The sequence below is a fragment of the Megascapheus bottae genome, chromosome 21, assembly GCF_031878675.1.
Source record: "Megascapheus bottae isolate mThoBot1 chromosome 21, mThoBot2.hap1, whole genome shotgun sequence".
Lineage (NCBI taxonomy): Eukaryota > Metazoa > Chordata > Mammalia > Rodentia > Geomyidae > Megascapheus > Megascapheus bottae.
Genome location: NC_143529.1, coordinates 20,390,353 through 20,411,461, shown reverse-complemented (window position 1 = coordinate 20,411,461; position 21,109 = coordinate 20,390,353). Strand labels below are relative to the sequence as shown.

The 21,109-nt window shown below is 36.2% G+C and overlaps 1 protein-coding gene across 3 annotated transcripts in view; it reads right to left on the bottom strand.

The window, feature by feature from the left end:
- Positions 1-21,109, bottom strand: part of Spag16 (sperm associated antigen 16) — a 732,786-nt gene that overhangs the window by 641,502 nt on the left and 70,175 nt on the right. Inside the window, exon 1 of one of the 3 annotated variants that reach the window (XM_090354757.1) lies at positions 1,793-1,878. The exons of the other annotated variants lie outside the window; for them this stretch is intronic. The gene's annotated coding sequence lies outside the window, so the exon portion shown is untranslated. Of the gene's footprint in view, positions 1-1,792; positions 1,879-21,109 lie in introns of those variants that run through there. 3 annotated transcript variants of the gene reach the window in all.

Genomic DNA, 21,109 nt, shown 5'->3' with positions numbered 1-21,109 from the left:
GACCAAGAACAGGCCTTTTAAGTTTAAATTTGCCCAATGATGTATCTGACCCAGTAGAAATTGCTCAAGTGGATGGTTTGTCTAGTAGCACTGACTGCATAATATGTTCTCTATCTGGGAGCCTACCCAAAGGAAGGAGAAAAAAAATGAACTTTTAATACTGAAATTTCATCACAACTTGACTAGTTTATCCTGACTTTCATGCTCTTTAATAATGGCAACTTATAAATGGTTTTTAGATTTTACATTTTTATTTGGATAATTGTTTTATACAATAAAACAAATACCTAAAATGTGTCAGTTATACATTATATGTAAAAATAATCCTTGACACTAAATTATAACTTCTAAGTCTTCAAAAGTCTTTATTGCCAGAGCAATACAGGACATGAAACTCTTATCTCCAATTAATCACTAGAAAATGGGAAGTAGACTGTGTGAGGCTCGAAGGGTAGGGTGGTAGGCTTGAGCTGAAGTGCTCATGGACAGCACCCAGGCCCAGAGTTCAAGCCCCATTATTGGGAAAGGAAGGAAGGACGGACGGAAGGAAGGAAGGGAGAAAGAGAGAGAGAGAGACAGAGAGAGAGAGACAGAGAGAGAGACACAGAGAGAGAGAGAGAGAGAGAGAGAGAGAGAGAGGGGGGGGGAGGGAGGGAGGGAGGGAGGGAGGGAGGGAGGGAGGGAGGGAGGGGGAGGGAGGAAGGGAGAGAGAGAGAGAGAGAGAGAGAGAGAGAGAGAGAGAGAGAGAGAGAGAGAGAGAGAGAGAGAGAGAGAGAGAGAAGAGAGAGAGAGAATGTGGTGTAGTCCTTCATGCAAAATTTACAAAGGTCTTTTGCATACTTTTCTGTTTTGATTTAGCTAGTGTTACTTTTGCCACATGCTTAGACTTAAGCCCAAAAAAGGTAAAATGATTTGCTTATTAAGAGTGACTTAAAATAAACAAATTATATAATTTACATGCAGGATTTTGTTATTCAGTTATTCTAAGATCTATCCCAAACCAACATAACAGATTATTTCATCTAAATATAATCAGGAAATAATATCATATTATATTATATTACATTACATTTAATTAAGCCTTCACAGAAAGGCTTAAAATATCATTTATTTCTAAGTTTTGTGCTGATGTTTCTTTCTGGCTGGGATTGTCAGCCAGAAATGACTGGATAAAGTTTGTCCAACTGAAACTAATTCTATACTAGTCCTACAATTATGCCTGTTCTGATTAATGTAAAATAATGCTTCAACTGTAGAAATTCTATATCACCACCCAAGAAAACCATCAATCCTTTAGAAGTATCCTACGGTAGTATAGTTGAAGCTGAAAAGTTAGTCTCCTAAAATTCATTACACGCTTCCTTTGTCTTTTGTTCATTCATCACAAATGAGTTATGATCACTAGTTTTAATAATAATCATAATCTCAGTTTTTTTCCTGCTTTTCTTTGCAAGTCCAAGCCACACTCCCAGCCCCTAATCTCAGGTTTTGAACATCTTTTTCTACCATCTCACTGATGATAGATGATGTTATGTAAACCAACAATTTTCTGGCAAGTCTAGGTATTGCTACTGAAATGAACTTAGTCATCAAAAACTACATGTACATAAATATATAGATATATACACAGGCATGTCATTTAAACACTATTTCTGCAGATTCCATCACTCCCTTTCCTTGTTCCATATCTACTCCTATAGCACATATATCTATGCCTAAGGCTTTAACTTTATCAAGATATTTCACAGGTATCTAAACAAGTAATCCAAAAGCTTATTTCTGTGTGGCCCACCTTTTGGGAAAGGCCTTCAAGGTAATTTAGAATAATGCCTAGTGACTGAAGACGCTGAGCAAGAAGCCCTGACAGGAGAGATAAAGGTACTGGCCAGTCCGTGGAGGATCAATTTTACCTCCTGTGCAAGTAGTAGAGGCCCAGAGGATAGCCACAGAACAGGAGGTCCTTGGAGGCTGATAACACATGAGGGGAGGGTGGTGTTTAGGCTTTTTTCCAGAGTCTGGTGATTTTGGTGTTGTCCAGTGGTGGCATGTAGGATTTTATTCTGATTTTAAGTTACTTTGCGCAGATGCAGGAAGGTGTTGGCCGTTGGAGTGGTTTTACATCTTCTTAGGCGCCCTCGCGCTTCTCCTTGATCAACTGGCAGAAGCCGCCCAGGCTCTCCAGTCACATCTTTGGGGGTCCTAGGCAAAAGTTGGGTGCTAGAAACCCACAGGTGCAAACTGACCAGGCTATCAAAGTCTTCTGAAATCTGCAAAGTGTTTCTCATTGCTCTGAGAGTTAGAGGCTGGACAGCAAGAAAATTCCAAAAAGAAAAAGAAAGAATAGGGGACAACCAAAACCCAAAACACAGTGTCGGCTGGTCTGAAAAGCAGAGAAGACCGGAAAGATGGAAGATGTAGTTGCCAAAGAGTAGGAATTGCTGGAAGATGGAAGTTGAAAGGTCTCTGGGTCCAATCAGCGTGCTGTTAATGAAGAAATTTCTTAGCTAGGTGCAGTGGCTTACGCCTGTAATCCTAGCTACTCAGGAGGCTGAGATCAGAGGATAAAGGTTCAAAGCCAGCCCTGGCACCAAAGGACCTAAGATTCTTATCTCCAATTAACTCCTAGAAAACGGAAGTGGGGTTTGGCTCAAGGATAGGGCTACAGCCTTGAATTGGAGAGCTCGCGAACAGAGCCCAGTGTTCAAGCACCATGACCCAACAAAAAAACAAAAGGAAAAGAAAGAAAGAAGGAAGAAATGGCTTGGAGCGACCCACCCTCTCTTTTTCCTCTCTTGTTTGTTTTTTAATTTTTACATAAATTAAGCACCACTATTTATATACATGATCAAAATTGATGGTGTTTGTCAGAATGAAAAGATGTGTTTGGGGAAAGAGGCAAAGTGGAGGACACGCAGAAGGGGGAGAAAGGATGAGCAAATTAAGTCATGACAGTCAGTGAACATTATATAAAAATTAAACTATAATAATTAAGATGAAGCATTTCATCTTTCTAAGAGAAGGAGTCCTTCTTTGTGAGCCAATTGAACCTGGACAAATACGGTTTGGGCTAGGTAGGAATCGACATGTTCAAGGGTATTCTAAGAGCCAGAAGAAAGCAGCACTTTGTCAGTTTGTGTGAATAGCAATCATTATATTCTAATTATGCTAGTGTTCCTATTCCTCCATTCGCATTCACTTATTCCTTTCCTGTCATGGAATTCTATTTCTTTTCCCATAGGAAATTTTGCAACCTTTAGTATGTCTCACTAATTCATGAAGTTCACAAGCAAAACAAAAAACATGAAAAAGTATGTAATTGCACATTATTTTATGAAAAAATATATCCATGAAAAAAGAAATAGAAACATGTCTTTCTTTGTATTTCCACCAAATGGTCTCCTCTGTGCACAAGACTCATTCATGAGGCCATCCATGGACGATGTCACAAGCCTTTCTCTACTATCACCTTCCAATGCTCACCATGCATGTATGCCCCACTGTTGCCGTACCCTATTACCTCTGCCACCCCGGTGCTGAGCCAGTCATCCCACAGACCCTCCAGCAAACTATGAACAAACTGGAAACAAAGGTAGCAGGCATTTCTGGATCTTCAGAATGGGATCTTCTACATACTAGATGTTCTGTAAAGGCATACTTAGCAAACAAATGGTCCTCCCCCAAGTCAATGCGTTGCTCATATTTAATTCACAAAACACAGCATTCCTTGGAGGGGAAAACAGCAAAATAACATGATTTATATTTTGTGGTAAACGTATATATTAATTTCACTTCTCTGACACTTAGTAAGGCATTCTGAAAGAGTATCACAGGAGCATTATTCATTTTTTTCCACTATAGACGATAATGCATGTTGAGGATTTAGCAACTTTAAAAACACATTCTCTGACTTTCTGTAAACATAGTCTTTTATGGCTTTATAGAATTTTAGTAATTCCTTCCAGAGACTCTGATTCAAATTCTGTCCTTTGGTTATATATGTATTCAAGTCAAATTCAGAAACAAAGCAGTGATAACTCAAAAATATCTACTTTTAATGAATGTAAAAATTTGTCTCAGGGTCAAATTAGTAGCAATGCCAAAACATCACTTCTTTCTTTGCATAGCTTAGTAATTCTTAGGACAGTGAGGCAGCTGAGAAATGGTCCTGAAATGTATCAAACAAATTCAATGACATTAAACTTGTTCTATGAACACATATTAATGAATTGTAAGCTCAAAGCTATCAGTCATAAAGGTAGAAAAAGTATACTAATCAAATTGAACTAAGAATTTGAACTCCCGGAAAATTAAAACTTTGTACTGAAATTATCAATAGAGGAAAATATGCATAGAGATTAACTAGTAAGTACAAGTGCAAACAAAGCACAGAGAAAAGGAATAAGTATTTCTGGAGATTTCCAAACTGTGGACAACAGAAAACCAGAAGGAAAAGATTGAGTAAAACAGTTGTAGCTTGGAGTCACTCAGGCACAAAAATCTCTGGGCAATGACATGATTCTATATAGTTGATCAAATTTTAATAAAAGCATATTTTAAAATTTCAGTAGGATGTGAACTCTGTATTAGTATAAATATTTAAGCAAATTATCTAAGGATAAATGAATTATGTAAGGATACCTGACCAAAATGGAAATGTGCTAAGGAATGTAGGAAAATAGTAGAGGTACTGATACCTCATAGTGCCAGAAAGCCATGTTACATTTGCTATATTTGGACAATGCCATGCTCCCTGGTTCAATCAAGTTCACTCTTTCCTCATACAAATTATTTTCCCAGCTGCACACACTAGAGACAGTTTCATTTATAGGCTGGGTCTTGGCAGTATTTGACTTTCGGTAGGCTTGTTTCAGAATCCCTTTACCTCCATTTCCTGAATAAGTGGGATTGCATACATGTGTCACCAAACCCAACAATGCTATCACAATTTCAAGGAGCTCTCATTATGATGTGAAAGATCAAGGTTCTAATTAATGGAATAAAAGAAATAAATAAAAAGCTGAAATGTGCACACACAGATTTAGTCATCTGGCATTTACCAACTAGGTAGTAGTAAAACCTAGATTTCAAAATAAGACATATTTTTCCCCTGTGCTGAACTGCACCCTGGATGTTTTCAAGTGATACTAATTAACTCTGGAAGGTTGTTCCACATTAAGACAAAAGGGACGGATGACAGACAAAATGTCCTCAATACATTTTAAATTTCTGAAAGATCTGGGAACTTAACAGAAAGGAGGAAGGTACTTTTTGTATTTGGGTTTCATTTCTTGAATCTAATCAAGTCATAAAGAAACAATGTAATGAGAGGCTGGGAGTTTGGCCTAGTGGTAGCGTGCTCTCCTACCATGCATGAAGGCCTTGGCTTGGATTCCTTGGTACCACATATATAGAAAAGCTGGATGTGGTGCTGTGGCTCAAGTGGTAGAGTGCTAGCCTTGAGGAAACCCAAGGACAATGCACAGGCCTGACTTCAAGCCCCAGTACCGGGAAGAAAAAAAGAGAAAGGAATAAGGTAATAAAATATGTAATCTAAGCCCTGCATTTTGGCAGCAACAGATTTGGAAGCCCAGCCAGAAAATCTTGCTAATCATCAACCTCAGGCTGCTTAGAAAGTTCTGTGTCATAGATAACTCCCATTTGGGATAACTACATTCAGTCTTTAAAAAATGCTGATTTAATATAGAAATGAAGACGTTAATTAAAACTGTAGTATTAATTTGGTGGTCATTTTTCCTGTATGACTCTGAAAAGAGAATAAGCTGTAATTTAACAATCTTATTTAGTGAAAGTTTTAGTTAGAATTTATTTGAATAAAACAAGCTTAAAATAGGCAGAAAAGCGAGAGAACCCCCGTGAAGGAAATGAAATAGAAGCTAAAACACAAAGAGCCAGGCGCAGTGGCTCACGCCTGTAATCCTAACTACTAAAGAAGCTGAGATCTGAGGATCGTGATTCAGAGCCAGCATGGGCACAAAAGCCGGTGAGACTCGTATCCCCAATTAATCGCCAGAAAACCGGAACTGGCGCATTGGTTCAAAGGGTAGGGCGGCATTCTTGAGCTGAAGAGCCCAGGGGCAGTGCCCAGGCCCAAGGTTCAAGCCCCAAGACCAACAAAAGAAACCCACAAAGTAGCAAGTAGCAAGACAAACACAGGGAAATTTAATCATGATGCTTTCTTTATACAGATATAAGTTACAGAAATGTACATTGAAAACCAAAGGAGCTGGGCAGGTGGCTCACGCCTGTAATTCTAGCTACTCTGGAGGCTGAGATCTGAGGATCAAGGTTCAAAGGCAGTACGTGCACAAAAGGACCTGAGACTCTTATCTCCAGTTAACCTGTAGAAAATGGAAGTGGGGCTTGGCTCTAGGGTAGGGTGGTAGCCTGGAGCTGAAGAGCTCAGAAACAGTGCCCAGGCTGAGTTCAAGCCACATGACCCACCGAAAAAAAAAAAAAAAGGACAAAACAAAAGAAAAAAAAAAAAGGAAATAAATAACAGTGAAATGTACAATAACAAAAAGATCGGTATTTAGTTAGCATCAATGTCATAAACTTTATTGATATGGAAATCACTTCTGTACTTCCTATAACACAAAATTATTAAAAATCTTCATGAAGCAGACAAAGTGCAGTGGGATATCAGACTTTACCTCAATTTCAATGGAGGGCTGTGATTATGCATTCCCCTAAGCTGCTGGAGAAAGCATTTTAAGGATTTTTGACCATGTATCTTGACCATATTTTCATACTAATGTAGGAGGTGTTACTCTACAGTCAAGAAGGAAAGGCAGGAAGGTCAAGGAGTAGAGGAATGGAGTGTACACTTAAAAGACTGGGCGTGATTTCAAATTGTCAGCAATGAACGGACTCACATTTAGTTTTGAATCTTTCTTACTTTCCTCTGAGGTATTTTTAGACACACCCTGAGACAGCATGATTCAAGGAAGTTCCCCCTAACATGCTCACGAGCTTCCCATTGACTCCGTTCCATATTACTACTCCCTTGCCAACATCATTCTGCACTGTGCTGAGAGAAGGGACAGAGGAGGGGGAGGTGGGAGCTCAGCCACATTCACATTCAGTGCCTGGTTCCTGAGCCCCTCAAACACAACTGTTTGGAACTTTTTTTTTGCCTTTTACCCCCTGCCCAAACCAGTCCCCACAGGCGGTTGTCTTAGTCTTCTCTAAGTATTCATCCTTCCAATATTTTCCTATAGACCCTACAGCTCCTTCAGCACAATTCCCTCATTTCATTAATATTTTAAGTCATGAAATCATAATTAAATTGATTAAACTAAAAAAGCTAAAGATTCGTGTTTTGTGTTTGAATATGTTCAAGACAAGTGCTGAACACTCAGTATGGTAATTTATTATTATATTATGCTAATATATACTGTCACTGCAGAAAAGCAGTATTGGAGTCAGCTCTGATTTCAAGTTGCAGTCCAAGAGGGACTGAATAGCTCTCTATTCGTCCACTCCAAAATCACTTATCATTATGAGCTAGACAATAGAAGAGGCTGGAGATACAGCAATGAGCAAGAAGAGTTTGAGTTCTTGCTCTCTCAAAGCCTGAAGTGGAAAAAGACATATTAATCAAGAATGAAAAGACACTGTTCTCAGCCAGAAAGGTAGAGTATAAGTTCTGTGAGAAAGAGAATAAAAAAGAACCTGACATAGACTAGTCCAGAAAACCTTCCTCAAGGTAATGCAATTTCAGATGATGTTTGAATAACAAACACGTGTGAGCCTTAGAAATCATTAATTTAAAGTTATCTCCTCAAATGAAAATTCTAATTCCAATATCTGTGTGATGTGTTTCATACAGTTAACTATTAATAATAATGGAAAAATGATTATGCAGAGAACTATTGGCATATTGATACAAAATACCAGTTTTCAAAAGCAGGTAACTCTGAGTTATATCCACCTGTAAGCTAAGGACTGACCACAGGAAGTGTATAATGGGCCAGAGAACCTGAAAGGAAGATCTGGAAGGAAATGGAAATTTGGTGCAATATTCAATAAGGAATGCCAAAATTTCACGGTGCCTGTTTAACATGCTAGTGATTTTTTTGTGCAATGATGGACAGTCACTGAAAGAAAAGTCATGTGCAAACAGATGTACTTTGGTTGAGACCACTCTGTCTGCTAAGAATACTGCACAAATAACTAGCAAAAGATGCTGCTTTGGCTTGAGTTAATCAAGTAGAGGTAAAAATATATGAACAGTATGTGAAATACAAAATTAAAATAGAATTTTTTATTAAAGAATTTATTAGCATTGATTTTTACATCATATTTCAAATGATGTATTTAAGACAAATATTCAAGAAGGGAGTCTCTATATAATCACTACATATTAATCTATGTAATAAAACATTATGTCTATAGAGTCATAAATTTTTATGTGTATGTAGTTGTGTTTATATTTCCAGCACCATGTCCATAGCATTGGGTATGCAAATATTGAGTCCTTGCTCTGTTACTGTTTGGATCTAACAGCCACATAAAAAAATAGAATTTCTTAAATTGTGATAAATTGACTGCAAGAGAACAGATAGAGAGAAGCACACAGATTGTTGGTAGTTTTCTGGCTTGCCTATCAGGATGGATTATGATGAGACTCACTGAAATAAGTACCAAGCCAGGGAAGGAAGTTCATCTAGACTCTTGTGTAACTAAGTTTTGTTTGAGACTCTTGCAAGACATCTAAGATGGAAGCAACTCATCCAAGAAGAGCAACATCTAGCAAACCGTGAGTTAAGGCCAAATTCAAACCTAGCAATGTAAAATCGGAAATGCCACGTGTGGAAGCTGTGCCACATTGTTGGTAGTCATTTTTAACGTTTAGCATTTTACCATCTGAAGAAGCTGAGAGGTCTGAAAATAACTAAGGCTTCCCTTATTTCTTTCTTCACAATTCTTCCTTTACGTATCCTTCTTCTTACATTTATCAATGATTTCCTACTTATTAGCTATTGGAAAGTTAGCTTTTGGGAAAATTTGCAACTTTGGTTTGAGATGGGTTTCTGTCATTAGCAATGAACCCGAGCTTGAAATAACAGTGAGATATGTGATGAAACACATCTTGCTTATCTACCAAGAGTGACAGAGAGGAATAATGCTAACAATAACAACAAAACAGTATGGTAGCAAGATAAAAATAGACATACTTAACAGTTGTTTTTCCAGCTCAAGCACCCAAATTTCTCAGGTCACCCAAAATAAAGTAACGTATAGGATCGAGTTATAAAGTAAAACTGATGGAATCAGAACAAGCCAAGGAATTATAAGATAATTGTATTGAAGATCATTTATGAGGACTCTGAAGTCACCATTATGATGACTGGATTTGTCATTAAAAAATATATGGATTACCTGAAGACACAAAGCTTACAAAATTCATAAATATGTATATATATACTGAATAAGGAGCAATTTGAATATATAGTTTATCATTATAACTATAAAATGACTTGCCACATGCTGAGGACCGCACTGCTTTACATTTTATAATTTAATTCCCATAAGTTATTTTAATGCCATTGTATATATGAGAACACTGAAGGTCAGAAAAATGACTGCCATCCTGAGAATGAAATAGCTGAGTATCAAGAAATCTTTAATCCTGAGATGTTACGAGAAAAAAATGCAAATGCTTCCATGAAATTCCTTTTTACCATATTTGGAAAGGAATTAAGTGTTCTTGGAAATGGTATTATTCTAGATCATGATCACGATTTGCTATATGTAATACATACATTTCACTTGTTTGTTTTGGTGTTGGCACAAGATCTTGAACTGAGAACCTGACACTCTCACTTGATTTTCCTGCTGGTTAACAGGGGATAAATGTATTTCAATTTTTTTCTGCCTCGACTTGGTTTTAAACCAAGATCCTTAGATCTCAACCTTCTGAGCAGCTAAGATTATAGGAACTGGCCACTAGTACCTGGCTAACCCCAGATTTTTAAAATGTATTGAAAATGAATTCATAGATTTTGAGTTTTCAAGATTTATTAAATGTATACCATTATAGTTTATGGGTAAAATGAAGTCATATACATAATATGATTGAGCATTATTGAGTATGTATTGAATATAATTGAGTATGCCCAATCCTCACATATCTTGTGAGCTACTTGACTAGAGGAGAGCTTGAAAAAGTTTAATCAAACAATAATTAAATTTCATTTTTGAAAGCCATTTCATCTTGTCCTGTTTCTGCTGATAATAATAATTTGCCTTAAAATTATAAAGAAGCCGAAAAGTATGAGAATCTCTCTTGTCTATTACTGCTTATCCTTTGTTTCTTTCTCCTAAAACTCCTTTTTCAGGGTTTTCTTTCAAATCACCATTGCTGTTGAACATATTCTCCTTATAACCAGCCTTTGTCACCTCCTCTTTGACCTGTATCTCTACCTACTGTAGAGATACAGGAAAGTAGTCTCCATATCAAATCCTAAATTTCATTAACCTGATAATTCAACTGTGATAAATGTACACTTTAAAACAAGACATCTTTGATAATAATAGTCTACAAGAAAGATTCTCAATATACAAAAATGAACAAATATAGAAGAGTGCATTGAGAAGTCGACAAAAAGAAAAATGTCTTGGATTAGTTCTGCTGTTTAGCAAGTAGATGATCTGACACTCATAAATACAATTTCCTAGGCTGTAGTGTCTTTACTAACTAAATAACAGTAACACATCCCTTTTCAAGGTTGTGGAAAGACTAAAATTCAAATAACCTATAAAGTATCTTTATTTATAGAGTCACTGTCATTGCATTAAGATTCATCATGAGATAAAACTGGAATAATAAGCCCAACAATAACCACAGCCGTAGACATAATTTTAAGTTCTTCCTGCAGATGAAACCTTTTAGGCCATGGAAACTTTATACAATTGAACCAAACCCATATGGCCAATATACAGACAATTTCCTTCTCTCCAGAGACTTTGATCTCCCCTAATTTGCTATCCTGCAGCACTTAATCTTAATCTAATCTAACACTGTATTGAAAGATTTCTTAAATATTTGTACATGTCTAATGTTTGCTGTGAGCACAAAATAAACTAAGTTTTGGTTCATCAACAGTATTTTCAGCTACATATTTCGTACACTTTAAAACTGGAAGTTAGAAAAGATGAATATTAGTTATCATTAAATACATTTGATTTAGGTAACAAAAATTCATTGGATCAACATGTATCATGAAATGTGATTCATTGTTCTGGTTATGTCATTGCTACCTCTCTCTCTGTCTCTCTCTGTCCCTCTTCTCTTTCCACAAATGAGATCAACCAACAGTCACCAGTCCCTTATTCCTCTACCTACCTTTTGAGGAAGTAAGTGTATAAAATTGTACAGTATCTGAGGATGTAACCTCCCTAGGGGACAGGTAAGAAAACACCTTGTATCTAATAGACAGGGGTTAGGGCAAGAGGAAATGTACTCAGAAAATGAAGACAGCTTCATAGTATTATAAAATTATATTATTTTTAAGCTGAGTGCTTTTGGATCACACCTGTAATTCTAGCTTCTCAGGAGATCTGAGGATGGAGATTGAAAGCCAGCCTGGGTAGGAGAGTCTGTGAGATTCATCTCCAATTACCCACCAGAAAAACCAGAAAGAGCACTGTGACTCAAAGTGGTAGAGTGCTAGCCTTGAGCCAAAAATCTCAGGGGCAATACCCAGGCCCTGAGTTCAAGCCCCACACTCCCCCCTCCCCAAAAATTAATTAAAATAATCAGGTAATCTGCAATACTGGAGAAGTTAATTCCTACAAAGGCATTAAGGAAAATCACAAGTCTTCAATATTCATATCCCACAGTGGTATGTTAATTTTCAAAAACTCTTTTTGGCCTTTGTGTTTTTAAATCAAAATGTGTATGTATACCTTCCACTTCCTATTAGTGAAAGATAACATGCTCTGCTTCGCATAGCGACACATTTTCAACTGCTTTGCTTTCAGTCATCTCAGAAATGGGCAATATCAGTCTCCAAAGAAAAATGCCACATAAATCGTATGAGCATATTCTCCGGAGATGAACTGACAGTGCCTTCTGATAGACTATCCCAAACAATATATCATTGCTCTTATCTTTCATCATCAGATAAAATGCAGCATTTTTCCAGACGTTGTTCTCTGTGAACAAGGAAAGCAATAAGCATCATTCCTATTTTGACACCTCCTGCAAGTGCCAGGAGAAGAAATGCCATAAGGCAGGCTTCAATTTTACATAGATATAGCACAGCAGTGAAAATTTCAAACCCAAGTACACTGATATTATTGTAATTTAAGCACTGATAAATGCATAACTTAATTTTATCTTATGTTATCTCAGAATACATGATACATAGAGATTATTATATGAGCATCCTATCATTTGTTTATCTCCTTAGGAACAAGGGGGAGCTCTAATATATAACAACATACCATGTGAGTCTGTGCCTGAAAGTCCAGTAGTTGACTCTGAATGTAGCCCAGTGTGACTTATTCAGCAAAATCTCTTAAATTATTAAATTACCTTCATTTTTACTTTCAGTGTTTCCTTTCCAAATCAGTCTTTCAATTGAAAACCAATAATCTAATGTGCAAGCCACAGTAACCAGGTGGTATTAACAATTAATCTGTATGTAATAGGAACTGCTTTTTTTGAAAGAAGAAATGAGATTCACTCTAGGAAAAAATTTGTATAAAACATGAATTGTTCTTCTGAAAGAAGAAATATGATGCAGTCTAGAAAAACAAATGTAAGAGAAAACAATAGCATGTAATGTGCACTTATTTTAAGGAACAAACTAATATTTTCAAAATTGAGTATCTTTTAATCAATTTTGGATTTTATTATTTCTCAAATGCATGATAGTTCCTGAGTGCCATTCAAATACTACAAATTTCATATTCTGAAATTTCCTCTTTCTCCATAAGGAAATTATTATTATTATCATTTTCTTGTCAGTCATGGGACTTGAACACTGGGCCTGGGAGCTGCCCCTGAGCTCTTCAGCTCAAGGCTACCACCCCACCCCTGTAACCACAGCCCCATTTCCCATTTTCTAGTGATTAATTGGAGATAAGAGTCTCCCGGTCTTGAGTGCCTGGCCTGGCTTTGAACCGTGCTCCTCAGCCTCCTGTGTAGCTAGGATTACAGGCATGAGCCACCGCATCTAGCAGGAAATTATTTTTTGTTTAACTAGAATTGATGCAAATAAAACTAATTTACAGTATAACCTTTATCTTAAGGAAAGGAATAGTACAATGAGAGTAGAAATCGCAATGTCTAAAATATTTAATATAAGGGAAAATATAAATGTACAATCCCATAACAATAAACAAGTGAAGAGAACATAGTTTTAAGACGAGAATAGGAAAGTTACTGGTAAAGATAGTGTGAGAAAAATGGGAGAGAACCACAAATGGCAATATTCATAATGGGGCTATATGGGTTACAGACAACTAACTTAATCCACAAATCCATGGAAAGCATGGAAAGTTAAGTTTTATAACCAGCAGCATATGAGGGGCTAAAACTAGAGGGCTGGTGTATGTAAACAGATCTCTCTACATCCAGTATTTACTATGTCTCCACCATTCCTGCAGAAAGCTTCATTTCCAAGTAAGAAAGTAAACCAAGTAGTAATTAACATAGTGTTGTTTTCTCCTGATTCTGAAATTTAAAAGTCCCAGAACAATAGTCAGCTATCATCTACTTCTATATCAAACTTTCCAAAGCACATATCAATTACTCAATTCAGATATTCATTCATACTTTTATTAATCTTTTATTAGCATAAATAAATAATCAGAAAAAAAACTAGTTGGGAGCTGGTGGCTTATAATACTAGCTACTTAGGAGTCAGATATTTTAGGATTGCAGTTTTAAACCAACACAGGCAGGAAAGACATTGAGACTGTTAGGTTTAAAGAACCACCAAAAGAAGCCAGAAGTGGAGCTGTAACTCCAATGGAAAAGCACTAGCCTTGAACAAAAGAAAGGCACAGCACCCAGGCATATGTGTTTATAGCATTTGATCTAATAGTTCTAATCTTTGAGTCTATGACATGAAAATAACCAAATGTCTGTGCAAGAATTGACCTCACAAAGTTATTTCAAGTAGAGAAACAATGAAAACTAACCAGTGGATGGGGAAGAAGAAAATGAAATTACATTATAAAATATTCAAATAATGAAGCATTATAAGGACACTGAATCTAGTATTTCTGAGGCATAATTGCTACCAATAGAAAGTCTCCTGATACAGAAAGGGTGGATAAGTGGGACTGCATTAAACTGCAGAGCTTTTGTATGGCAAAGGACATAGCTAGTAAACTAATCAGGAAGCCTACAGAGTGGGAGAAGATCTTCACCAACCAAACAATGGACAAAGGCCTCATATCTAAAATATATCAACATCTCAAAAAATTGAATCACTCCAAAACTAACCTCCAAAGTAGCAACCATCCCATTAAAAAATGGGCGAAAGACTTAAAGAGAGTCTTCTCTGAAGAAGAAACAAAAATGGCCTATAGACACATGAAGAAATGCTCAACATCTCTGGTCATAAAAGAAATGCAAATCAAAACAACTCTAAGATTCCACCTCACTCCAGTTAGAATGGCCAGGATCAGGAAAACGAAAAACAACAGATGCTGGAGGGGATGTGGCCAGGAGGGATGGTGAGAGTGCAAACTCCTTCAACCACTATGGAAAGCAGTGTGGCAGTGTCTCAAAAGGGTAAACATAGAACTCCCCTATGACCCAGCAATTCCACTACTTGGCATTTACCCAACCATCCAGAAACAAGGACATACTAAACCCACTAGCACAACAATGTTCATTGCAGCACTATTCACCATAGCAAAGATATGGAACCAACCTAGATGTCCCTCAGTTGATGAGTGGATCAACAAGTTGTGGTATTTGTACACAATGGAATTCTATGCTGCTGTCAGAAAGAATGACATCGCCCCATTTGTTAGGAAATGGAAAGACTTAGAAAAAATATTAAGTGAAGTAAGCCAGACTCAAAGGAACTTAGGCTCAATGGTTTCCCTCATTCGTCATAATCAGTAGAAACCTTGGGCTCTACTAGCAGAGATCTGCAATAGAGCAAAATCTTGATACATAAAACCATATAATGTGAAGCTAATTGAAAGGACCTCCAGGATATTGAAACAAAAGCCATATAATGAATGATTGTTGTCCTTTATGTACTATGTTGTCTCTCATCTCCTTTGCTGTCCCTTGGTTATCTCATATTGGTATAGTATCTCACTTTGTTATCTGATATATTGCATTTATTTGTATTTGGTTATTTGAAATTTGATAGGGAAGGGGGGAAAACCAAGACGGGTGGGGGGTGGGAGGGGAGGGAAATGGGTACCAAGACATGTGAAAGGGTATCAATGTATGTGAATTAATGCACCTTCTATCTGGCAAATATCATGTAACCCTTTTACTAATTACAATAAAAAAATAAGAAAAAAAAGAAAGTTTCCTGATACATTATTAGGTGAAAAGTAAGGAGGCAAAACTATACATAAAATTGTTTTAAGATGCTTTTGTATTATGCATGGAAAATGTAAAGATATTATTTCATTTATTTAAATACATACTTTGTAATGAAAACAATGAAAAAGTGATGTTTCAATTCATCTGTTTCATACCCTCATTCTAAACATGCATGCACCAAATGAAATTGCTTCAAAATGTATAACATTTGATAGAATTGTAGAAAAAGATTGAGAAATTGATAGATTTTTATTGTAATTGGGGACATTAATAAATACAATTGATACAGATTCTGTGAATTACACAAAACTCAAATTTTATACAACAGACATACAAATGTATACATATACATGGTTTGATTTTTGTATATTCATGCACATGTGTGTGTATACACAAACACACTCACTTATATGAAGTCCTAAATTAGAAAATACACATTATTCTCAAGCATAAGAATTTAGGAGTAAATGTTAGTTAAAAACACCTAAAATATTAACTTGAAAGCTAAACTACTAAAGCAAAACATCCTCAAAGGCAGAAGTAGTCAAGGATGAATTATAGATATATATTTGTTTTGTAACATATGTTAAAGGAAAATGAGTATGAGCAATTTTAGCCTAACAATTCTTTTGGGAGCAGACCACAATCCTCTGTCAATAACTGTCATAAATTAAAAGTAACTACAACTAAGAAAGAAAGCTTACTTAAGAACACCTACAATGACATTTACAATGTAAAATATTTATGGGCAAAACTGTCTTTGAAACAGAAACTCAAAATTTAATCCTGATAAAATTAAATCTTAAGGGTTAAGCCGATTTTTAAAAATTTATCATTAACTTATTTTAAAAAACAAACATATAAAACACAAACATATACTATATAGTAGAATGTATTTTTGGTGCATTTGACAAAAATATATACCATTGCTTGTGTTGAAATACCATTCCTGCAAAATCATAAGCAGAATAAGAATATCATTTCTAAGTATCCTGATTTTAGTACTTTGTGCAATTTCTTTACAACATACACAGATAAGAAAAACAAAATTAAGGGTTGGTAATATGGCTTAGTGGTAGAGAGCTTGCCTAAGTCCTGGGCTTGATTGTTCAGTACCACATAAATAGAAGTCAGAAGTGGTGCTGTGGCTCAAGTTGGCCTTAAGCATAAGTGGTCAGTGAGTGTGTCCAGTCCCTGAGCTCAAGCCACATGACTAGCAAAAAAAAGAAAAAGAAATTTTTTTTAGGATATAAACACTACATGAGGATTATCTCAGTTCACAGGTGTTATCATTGTTTACAGAGAAATATCTTCAATTTATAGAAACAGTTTAGCAAGGTTATTCTTTCAGACTAACTCATGTTAGATAAATACCTGTCAACAGAACTTCAACAAACAAAAAAATGGATATTTTTTTTACTTACGCAATCAGTCAAATAAAAATATCCATGCTATACTGTTAGCCAGGTTTTTTTTTTGGAATAGAAATCTAACACTGAATATAAAGGATAAATATCCTTGCTCTTATGAGGCTTCCATTCTAATGAGAAGAGATAAAATAAGCAAGTAAGATATGTAAGGACATGAAGTTCTATAATAAGACAGGAAAGAAGCCGGGAATCATGAGAAGCAACAGTAAAGTTTAGATTAGGCTAGGCACATTAGTACACATTATAGAATCCTGATACCTAGATGCTGAGGCAGAAGATTATCAAATTTCAAAGCCAGCCTGAGCTGGTTAATGAGAGCCTGTATCAAAAACTATCACAATAATGTAATATTTAGATTTCTGTGACCATGGGAAGTCTCTTTGAAATGAGATATTTCAGTGAAGCTAAATGAGATAATAAGCTATTTAGATTTCCAAGTGGGGGGACCTCAAGTGGAAGAATCATAGTGCCTATGCCTCAAAGGTAGTCTTCTCCACTGCTATGGAATGTCCCTAAGGCCAGTGTTGTTACCACTGGGTGTAAGGCGAGAACATAAGAGGAGATAAGGGAAGAAAGGTTAGAAGGGGCCAGAGAACATGGAGCGTGCAAGGATATGATGATATTGCCTGTGAGTCAGAGTTAAGAGAGGAAGCCACTGAAAAGCTATCAGGAATATATCAAGATAGCCAGGAAACATCAGGGATAGACACACATTTTAAGGACACTAGCTGTGGTGTTGAAAGAAAAGTGACAGGAAAACAAACACAATAGCAAAGACTAAAAAATTTCTACAAAATAGAAAATAATAGAGATTAGATTAATAGTGTTTAATCTTTTTAAAAGGGGTCACAGTGCTATCATATTCAGATAGTTTTCAAAGATGAAACCAAACTAAATGATTTTATATCACATGCGAAGGGAGAGATAGGGAGAAAAAAGGGAAGCTAGAGGACTCAATAATGACTTTATGATGATTTTTATTTAAGTGACTTCAAGGATAGAGCTTCTATTACTTTAGATGCAAAGTAATACTTGAAATATAATTATAGTGGGGAATTAATATCTAACTTCAGATGCAGAAGTTAAACAGGCAGTGGACATATAAAAACAGAGTTCAGAGATCTAGTTACATAACATAAATTAAGAAGCCATGTCATTGTGAAAGGGCATCAATATATGTGAATTAATGCACCTTCTATCTGGCAAATATCATGTAACCCTTTCATTAATTACAATAAAAAAAATTAAAAAAAGAAGCCATGTCATACCTAGGAAGTAAGAACAGAATAGGTCAAAGAAGTAAGCAATGGAATATTTGAACCATGGTGTTTGGGGAGATAATGAAAAACAGCTTAAGAAATGAAATATCTTGGTATGTATCAGCAAATCACTTGTTAAATCACTTTTATTTTATTTTCGTTTTGGTGACTGTCCTGGAACTTGAACTCAGGATCTGAGCATTTTTGCTCAAAGCAAGTACTCCAAAACTTGAGTCACAGCTCCACTTCCAGACATTTTGATAGTTACTTGAAGATATCTCATAGACTTTCCTGCCCAGGATAGCTTTGAACCACAATACTCAGACTTCACCCTCCTGAGTAGCTAAGATTATAGGGCTGAGTTACTAGCACCTGCCAGGGATTCACTTTTTTTTTTCTTTTGCCAGTGCTGGCCCTTGAACTGAGAGCCTGAGCACTGTCCTTGGGCTTTCTCAAGGCTAGTGCTCTACCACTTGAGCCACACCACCACTTCCGGCTAAAATTTACTATGTATGTGGTATAAAGGAATCAAACCCAGGTCTTTGTGCATGCTAGGAAAGTACTCTTACTACTAGGCCAAACTCCTGGCCCTGGGATTGACTTTTTCCAGTCCTGTGCTTGAGCTCAGGGCCTGAGCACTGTCCTTGGACTTTCTCAAAGCTAGAGCTCTACCACTTGAGCCTCAGTACCACTTCTGGCTTTTCTCTATGTATGTGGTACTGAGGAATCAAACCCGGTCTTAGTGCATTCTAGGCAAGCACTCTACCACTAGACAAACTCCTGGCCCCAGGATTGACTTTTTATCATTAAAAAAATAACCAAAGTATGGCTCTATGTCATTTCAATCCTGTTTTTTAATATTATTTTTGAGATAGAGTCTCAAAAATGTTTCTGTACTATTTCTTCTGACATTTTTTTCCACTCTCAGTTTCTGGTATAGCAAGGATTACAGTCATGAGCTAGTTGCACCCTACAAGAATATAGACTGGTTAAAAAAGAGGGAAGGGTTTTGTTAATTTTTAATAATAATACTTCATCTTTGTTATGCCAAAATAATATTCTATTATGTACCTATATTAAAGTTTATTTAGTCAATGAAAAAAATAACCAGTGAAGAGATGTTTATTATAAAATGGCACAGTAGGTGGAAAGATATCTGATCACAAGATTGAAGAAAGGATGTGTTCATGAAGGAAGGAAGGAGAACCAGCATCAATAAGTATCAAAATAGTTAATTTCTTAGTCTAAAGTCATGATTCAATATAAGGGAGAGAAAACAGATAGTCCTGCTTGTGTGATCAGACATGCTGAGCTGGGTCTGGCTCATCCAGACTCAGTACTTTTGACAGTAGCCATCAATTTCTAACTTGCCATTCAGTGAAGTGAGACTGCATCTGGAATGACTATGGTATATTTATAGCATGGAAACTGGAAAAGTGAAAATGTAGGCCTTTTTCATTCTTTTTCCAAAGAGTTGATTATTAAATATTCGCCAGAAACTGGCTGGAATCAGAAGAACTATTACTAAAAGAAATTTAGATATCTATGAGCATAGATGAAGGGAAGACACGAATAGAGAGGGCTTTACTCTTCACTGACTTTGAGATCCACTAAGTGCAAAATGTTTAGGGAATGTAGGAAACAGGAAGAATGAGTCACAAAACACAGGAGTAAACTAACTCAACAGTAGAAAATCCAGATGATGATGGGGATAAATGAAGTATTGGTTTAGATGTGGTGTGTCCTACGTGAGAGCTCATACAGTGAAGGTTTGTTCCCTAACTGACAAGAGCCAGTCAAGAAGAGAAAATTGGATCATGAAGACTCTGAAAAAGTCATTGGATTCCCTCATGAATGGATTCATAAACTGATGGAATTATCTAGAAGTGATGCAAGTTTTGAGGGCAGAGCCCATTTGGAGGAAGGAGGTCACTTGGGAATCCTTCAGAGCTCTATCTTCTCCTGATCCTTGTTGTTTATTCCCAGGTTCCCAGTTGTCATGACATGACCAACTTTGATAGCCTTCTACCAATCTCACATTATATGACTCTCCATCACATCAAAAGCCCAGAAACAACTCGTCCTGTGAACTATGGGTGGAAAGCACAGAAACCAGGAATCAGCGTACACCATTCCTTATATGAAATTGTGTTAGGGGTTGGTCACAAGAGATAAGAAATAACTAATACACATGAAAATTAGTTAAATAACAGAGCTATGGTGCAGACCACATTAAAAAAGGAAGAAATAACCCTAAAGCAGTACTGTTTAAGTAATTATCTAAATGGAGCAAAGTAAAATTTGTTCCCAACTATATTCTACATTAAATACTTGGTTTCAAGATAATTATTTTGCCTTGCTATTTAGGAAAGCCAAATTTTTTGCAATGATATACTGATATATTCTCTCCCCTATTAGGTATGACAGGAAGGACATAAGAAAAAAGTAAGAGAAATTCTAAAAGGTAGAGATAGGAAATAATCTAAATACCGGTATGTGGATTGGAGGAACAGCATAGTGTTAGAAGATTGTATTATTGCTTACCCAAAGTAAGAGAAGGCAATTAAAGTCTGGCACTGAACCTAGCAACAAATGATAATGGGTTCTTTGATCACAATGGAATCAACCAGGAACATCTCTTTAACACTTGGACCTTCAATTAAAAAGAAAGAATAAAAAAGTGATGGAAAAAGTCAAATAACTGAATGAAAACCCAAATATAACATTTAAAAATATGTGCAATTCAGTTAAAATCATCTTGAGAATGAAATTCATAGAAATATGTGCTTATAAGAAATGTCTTAAATTCTGTTTTTATCCCAACAAGGTATAAAAAAGAACAACATAAATATAAAAAAGGAACAAAGATG